The 7,477-nt window shown below is 54.2% G+C and overlaps 1 long non-coding RNA gene across 1 annotated transcript; it reads left to right on the top strand.

Moving 5' to 3' along the window:
* The first annotated feature begins 1,884 nt into the window (after positions 1 to 1,884).
* LOC126950992 (uncharacterized) lies at positions 1,885 to 6,443 on the top strand. Its single transcript, XR_007724311.1, has 3 exons — positions 1,885 to 1,896; positions 2,357 to 2,514; positions 6,327 to 6,443. It is a non-coding gene; the product is annotated as an uncharacterized LOC126950992 (long non-coding RNA).
* Positions 6,444 to 7,477: the final 1,034 nt, after the last annotated feature.

Below are 7,477 nucleotides of genomic sequence, written 5' to 3' on the forward strand. Positions count from 1 at the left end.
ACCTCAAGTGATCCGCCCACCTCAGCCTCCCAAAGTGCCAGGATTACAGGTGTGAGCCACCGCACTGGCCTTCTGGATGAAATGTTAACTGCTATTTTCTGAGGGTTAATCTCATGCAGGGCAAATGACATTATCTCTGTGAACTGTGGTTGTGGCCATGCACAGGAGATGTTCTGTGCACATTACGCAGGCAGAGCCTTTGGAGACCCTGCGGCAAAGAGGTTGAATGACACCCAAGGGGGCAGAGCCAGGGTAGAGACCCTGGTCTCTGACGCTGAGGTTCTTGCCCCTCTGCCCCCTGGCTTCCTGATGGATTGGAAGCGACCAACAGAAGCTGAAGGGGGGCGCAGAAGAGACGTGACTTCGGAGCCTCCAGGAGGAACTCACCCTACCCACACCTTGATTCCTGACTTCTGGGTTTGTGATACTTTGTTATGGCACCCACAGGACACGAATCCTCCTGCAGAGTTAAAGGAAAGATGCTCCTGCACACTGTAAATGCTGAATAAAGCTACGTTTGCTTATAGCTCTTCTAGAGTTATAAAAGCAAAGCAAATAGTCAGCTTCAGATAGTGCTTTGGAACAGGCCGGGCGAGGGGTGAGAGCAGGTGCCTCATGGTCCAAGCTTGGGGGAGCTGCTGTGGCTGAGCACTGGCCTGCATGTGGTGGCAGCACCGTGAGGCTGGGGCCAGATGGCTCCCTTCTCAGGTCTTTTTCTCTTCTGTAAAATGAGGGGTTGGTCTTGATCATAATTTCTCGAATTTAGTGTATTAGAGTGAGTAGTGGCCCCTCAAAAGATGTGTCCCTACCCCCTGGTACCTGCGAAGGTGACCTATTTGGAAATAGGGTCTTTGCAGACGTAATTAAGAATCTCGGCCAGGGGTGGTGGCTCTTGCCTGTAATCCCGATGAGGGAAGGGGCTGCTGGGCCCGTGTCAGCAGGGCCAGATTCTTCTGGAGGCTCTAGGGAGAAGTTGCCTTCCTGCCTTTTCAGCTTCCAGAGGCCACCTGCATGCCTCACGGTCCCTACAGCAGACCACATCACTCCGACCTCTGCTTCGTCCTTGCATCTCCTCCTCTGCCTCCCCTCCTCCCTCTCATAAGGACGCTGGGAGGACACCGGACCCCCCCAGCTGACCCAGCAGAATCTCCCCTCTCAAGATCCTCACTTGCATCACATCTGCAAGATCTCTGCCAAAGCTCTGGGGATTCGATTTGGCATCTTTGCAGCGGCCGTTATTCTGCCCACCGCAGGGGCCCCCACCTGATGATAGAGAAAACGCACATAGAAGATGCTCAGAAACACGTATGGAGTGAAATTGTGAGTGGCTGTGTGGAGCCAAAACTAGGCTGGTCTGTGCAGGAGGTGTAACAAGAGCTGCGTCCTGTACTTCTGCCTGCCTTCTTTCCTCTGCCATTGACTGGAGGTCAGCAGGTCTGACAGTTCCAGAAATAGAACTTCTGCTCTGATCTGATCCACACGAAGGTGAAGGTCAGGTGCAGGATCCCCCACCCCCACCTTGTGAGTTCTGGGGGTGCTGAGCCAGGGCCCCACCTCTGCCCTGGGGGACACCCCCTGCCAAGTTTGCTTGGAGGCTCCTTTGAGCTCAGGCACACCCAGGAGTCAGAAGGAGAGGACTTGTAAAGACAGGGCCTGTGACCTGGGGCAGGCCTGTGTCCCGGCCCTTAGGGAAGGAATAATGAGCAGACTATTGTGTAAGAAAGATGAGAATCAGGCAGATAAAGGGCCCAGTGAAGCTGCCTGCCCCACTCCCTACCCCCAGGACTGAACCTTGGACCCCACCTAACATTCCAGCTCCACTGCGGTGCCCTGGTCTCCGTGACAACTGGGAATCATTTTACAAATAGAAGATTGTGGATACATGGGAATGCAGAGGTGAGGAAGTCTCAGGAGTAAAGGTTTCATTTAGCGCACCTTGGTACAAAGGTGTCAGGCCAAGCCTTGGAGCCAAATTCTGTGCAGAACGACCAGGTACAGAGAGCAGAAAACATGAGCTATGTTCCTGGCCCTTTGCCTGTTAGCTGTGTGGCTCTGGTTATGGAGTGAAGGGAGCAGCAGGGTGCTCTGGGCCTTAAGTGACAGAATTCCTAACTCTCTGAGGCCAGAGCAAGGCTTTGGAAAGGCTGGAGGGAAGCCATTAAGTCGGCGAGATTTTCCTGGCTTGCCCCATGGAGGCAAGATGGCTGCAGGGCTCCAAGCATCATGTCCATTGAGGACAACATCCAATGCAGAAAGGAGGGCAGGTGGCAAAGGGGCTTCTCCTCTCACAACTGTTTTATCACAAACTCCTTCCTCATCCAGAAGCCCTCAAAGACTTTGCTTTGTTTCCCATCAGCAGGAATGTGTGGCAGGAAGGGATCTCACAGGGATTCACAGTTTAAACCAATCCCTGGGGCCCGAGGGGCAAAGTGTCTGAGTGACCCAGCCCTCAGTCACGTGTCCATTCCTGAGACGGAGGTCAGTCTTGCACCTCTGGAACTGCATGTACCAAATGTGAGTGCGTTTATACCTAAGTGTGCCTGTTCACCTCGGCGAGTGGACATGTGTGAAAGCGGATGTTTGCGTGGGCGCAGGTGTGTGCTGTGTGCGTACAAAGTGGGGTCAGGGCTTGTGGGGAGGTGGAGTGATTGTGCAAAGCAGAGTGAGGTGGTGTTGCTGGAAGACATGGACGGAGGCATGACACAGACTGTCCACTGCAAAAACCATGGACACAGGCTGCCTGCCGCAGGGACCACAGATGGAGGCGTGACACAGACTGTCCACTGCAGGGACCACAGATGGAGGTGTGACACAGACTGTCCACTGCAGGGACCACAGATGGAGGCGTGACACAGACTGTCCACTGCAGGGACCACAGATGGAGGTGTGACACAGACTGTCCACTGCAGGGACCACAGATGGAGGCGTGACACAGTGTCCACACCACAGATGGAGGTGTGACACAGACTGTCCACTGCAGGGACCAGGGACCACAGATGGAGGCGTGACACAGTGAGGTGTGACACAGACTGTCCACTGCAGGGACCACAGATCCACAGACTGTCCACTGCAGGGACCACAGATGCAAAAACCATGGATAGAGGCGTGACACAGGCTTCCCACTGCACCGTGACACAGGCTTCCCACTGATGGAGGTGTGACACAGACTGTCCACTGCAGGGACCACAGATGGAGGTGTGACACAGACTGTCCACTGCAAAAACCATGGATAGAGGCGTGACACATGGGGATAGAGGCGTGACACAGGGTTGACTGCCTGCCGCAGGGGGAAGACTGCCCACTGCAGGGACCACAGACGGAGGCGTGACACAGACTGTCCACTGCAAAAACCATGCCACAGACTGCCTGCAGGGACCACAGATGGAGGCGTGACACAGACTGTCCACTGCAGGGACCACAGATGGAGGTGTGACACAGACTGTCCACTGCAGGGACCACAGATGGAGGTGTGACACAGACTGTCCACTGCAAAAACCATGGATAGAGGCGTGACACAGGCTGCCCACTGCAGGGACCACAGATGGAGGCGTGACACAGGCTGCCCACTGCAGGGACCACAGATGGAGGCGTGACACAGGCTGCCCACTGCAGGGACCACAGATGGAGGCGTGACACAGACTGTCCACTGCAGGGACCACAGATGGAGGTGTGACACAGATGGCAGGGACCACAGATGGAGGTGTGACACAGACTGTCCACTGCAGAGACCACGGACGGAGGCATGACACAGGCTGCCAGCTGTAGAGACCACAGATGCCCTGTCCACTGAACCTGACACAGGCTGCCCCCTTCCAGAACCTTCTTGGTGATGGTCCCGTTTTAAAGGGCCTGGTCCAGGAGTGGATGTGCCACTCACTCCTGCTCTCCCTGAGGTCTGGACTTGCTGCTAAACAGTGGTTAGGAAACTTGCAACAGGCCCTGATTAGATGTGAGATTTCTTCCAAGGCGTTCAACACAGGCCACCTGAATTCACTTTCAGACGTGTTCTCAGTCCTTTCTACACGGGTGATCTCCGCTCTTCCATTAAAAAAGTGTCATTTTAATGATATAAAAAAAGCAGTGTTTGCTCATTGTAGAAAAATTGGAAAATACATGGAAAAAACTCCTCTCTTTCTACAAATTAACATTTTGCAGATTCTTGTCTATGCAGCTGAATTCCTATTCTTTTCCTTTTAGATAAATGGGCGTCATAATCCATGTCCCACCTCGCAATCTCCGTGTTTGCTTCCGTAATAGGTACTTAAAGCTTTCTTATATCAGTGCAGGTTCTTCTGCAGCATGACTTTCGGTAGTATTCCATCGTATAGACACAACAGAGCTTATTTAGCAGCTGTTTTGGCTCCTGTGAATTTTGGGTTTCCCTGAGTTCCTTGTCATCTGCCTGAGTTTTGTGGGCACCGGACAGGCAGCCCCACCTGCCAACCACACAATCCACTCACGTAAGATGTCCCAACTGGCACCCAAAACTTTCCAATCACTGATCCCATCACAGCCACTCTTTGGAAGCTGTGGGGCCCGGTGAAAGGGCACTCCTGAATGGACTCGTGAGCTCCTGGCGCTGGAAGGCACCTCCCCCATGCCCTGCACCCCCTCTCTTCCTCTCCTGCCCCCTCCTCCTCTCAGCACAGGAGACACGTGGAACCTGCCTGCTCCAGGACACGGGAGGGGTGGAAAGAGGAGAGAAGGGTAGAGGGGAGGAGGAGCGAGGAGCCGCTCCGGGTGGGAGGGAAACAGGAGCTGGGAGATCCCACAAAGGCTTGTTTTTACAGTGCCACTCTGTGACCCTGGGAAGTCACCCAGCTTTTCTGTGCCTCAGTTTCCTTACCTATAAACAGAGATCCTGGGAGGAGAGGCCTCCAAGGTGGCCTTGGGGCTGACATCCTTAGAAGAAGGCAACAGTAAGGGCCTTCCTCTCCCAAGGTTTCTTTTAAGTGGGGGTGCAACTTGCCAAAGATGTGGAGGCCGCTCTGCAGGGCACCGCGCCTCACTCCTGAGGAAAGCTCACCCTGCGCCTGTGGGGTCTGGTGGGAGCCTCGGAGCCGGCCCAGCAGCTCTCCTGTGAGCGGTCCCCAGCGTTTGTACCACTGGTGCTGTAGAAGGGCGGGGAGACAGCACATGGGGACTTGCCATTCCCGTTCTGTTCCGCAGCACTGGAAGGGCGGACAGGACAGGACCGGCTGCTCATTCCGCGCTGAAGGTGAGGCCGGGCTCCAGGAGTCTTGGCTGGATGCAATCACCTGACCTGGGGGTTCAAAGTGCCTAACACAGGTGCTTACCCCTCTTCCCCTCACCCCTGGCTGCACCTGGGGCGTGGAGCTTTCCTCTAAGCCTGATCTCCCCGCTCCCCCAAGAAGGTCCTGGGGGGATGGCCTGGGATCAGCCAGGACTCAGTTCCCACCTCAGGAGGCCTCTGGTCATGGAAGTGCTAAGGTGCCTGGTGTCCATCTGTCTGGGTGACTCTGACTTGGGGGTTGGGCGGCCCTGCCTGTGTCCAGTGACATGGGGTGGTGTGTGCGGAAAACCAGATGCTCACATGGCAGTGGGCAGGGGAGTGGCTGGGGGTTGGGGGTGAGGGCTACTGGTTCCTCCCCCATCTGGGGACCATTTCTGGGGACCCTGGCACCCACAAGCCTGGATCCTCCCATGGTCTGCTGCTTTCCTTCAAGCCCTGGCCTCATCAGACCCCCAAGGCTCCCTACACAAGGTTAATTATTCATGTGGCCCGGGACCCAGGTACAAAGTCTTCTCCTTCCCACATCTGCAGAAGCTGCTCTTGTGGACCCGGCTCCAAGGAGGAGAGGGCAATTGTTTTATTTTAATCATTAAAACATTTTCTGGGATATATGTGTTGGTTGAAAAAAATTAAAAGATATAGAAAAGTATAAACAAAAAATTAAAGACAGGCCCTGTGACTCATGCCTATAATCCTAGCACTTTGGGTGCCCAAAGCAGGCAGCTATCCTGAGGTCAGGAGTTCAAGACCAGCCCGACCAACATGGCAAAACCCTGTCTCTACCAAAAACACAAAAATTAGCCGGGCATGATGGCGCACGTCTGTAATCCCAGTCCTTGGGAGGCTGAGGTGGGGGAATCACTTGAACCTGGGAGGTGGAGGTTGCAGTGAGCTGAGATCACGCCACTGCATTCCAGCCTGGGCAACAGAGTGAGACTCACTCTCAAATAAATAAATAAATAAATAAATAAATAAAAGAAAACCACCCATAAGCCCACCAACCAGACAGGCACTGCTAACAACTCACAGCGTTTCCTTCTGGGGTTCATTTGTTTGTTTTTCCCTGACACAGTAGGGTCCACGAGGAAGTCAGGATCCACTGGCAATGTTTGCAGTGTTGTGTTTAATGTGGCAACTGGTTGCGTGATGATAGAGAAGTAAACAGCATGTCTGGTGGCAGTCGGGTTACCACATAGAATTTAGGACGCCCAGTGAAATGTGAATGCTAGGTCAGTGACATAACTTTTTGATATAAGTATATCCCAGGCAACATTTATTTATTGGAAATTGAGACAAAGGGAGGTGGGGGTGCTGCCAGGGAGGGAGAGCCAAGGTCCACTTCCACGCCCCTCCCAGAACTGGAGCCAGAGGCCCGCTTGTTGGGGGCCTGGGGCTCAGAGGGGAGCGAGCGGCTGCTGTCATGCTGTCTGCAAATGCTGTCCAGCTTCCCCCACTTTCTCTCGCTTGGCAGGTCACCTGGTCCACACTCTCCTCCCCTGATCCCCTGGGTGCTCCCCTCCCCCTACAGGTCCCCCTCCCTTCTGGGTGAGCCTGGATGCCAGCACCCTGTTTCGCCTGCCCAGCATGCAGAACCAAAGCGCAATGCTCAGAAACACCGCCAGTGTGCACAGGGCAGCAGGCTGGCTTCTCCCTCCCTCCTGCCGAGGTCTCCGCCCCCTGCCCCCTGCCCTCCTTCCTTCCCCTCTCCTCTTCTATTAGAAACTGTGAGTGTTAGGGTTCAATTGTGTCCCCCCAAAACAGGTATATTGGGGTCCTCATCCCCAGTCCCCTAGAATGTGACTGTGCTTAGAGATTAGACCTTTACAGAGTTATCTGATTAAAATGAGGTCATCAGCAGGGACCCTAGTGCAGTATGACTGGTGCCCTTTCAAAAAGGAGAAACTTGGATACAGACACAGACACACACGGAGGGAAGGTGGAGTAAAGGGGCAGGGAGAAGATGGCTTGCGATGGGAGTGACGCCGTTACAGGCCGAAGGATGCCTGGCAGTGCCAGCAGACACCAGGAGCGGGGAGAGGCCAGGAACAATTCTCCCTGGAGACATCCGGGAGACACCTTGGTTTCAGGATTCCATGATAGCTTCCATAACTGCCAAAGAACACATTTCTGTGTTTTCAGCCACCCAGTCTGTGGTGTCTTAAGACTGCCACCCTAGGAAAGTAAAACAAGGAGTTAATTCATGAACGGTGGGGGAAATACGTA

This window comes from Macaca thibetana, chromosome 3, assembly GCF_024542745.1.
Source record: "Macaca thibetana thibetana isolate TM-01 chromosome 3, ASM2454274v1, whole genome shotgun sequence".
NCBI lineage: Eukaryota > Metazoa > Chordata > Mammalia > Primates > Cercopithecidae > Macaca > Macaca thibetana.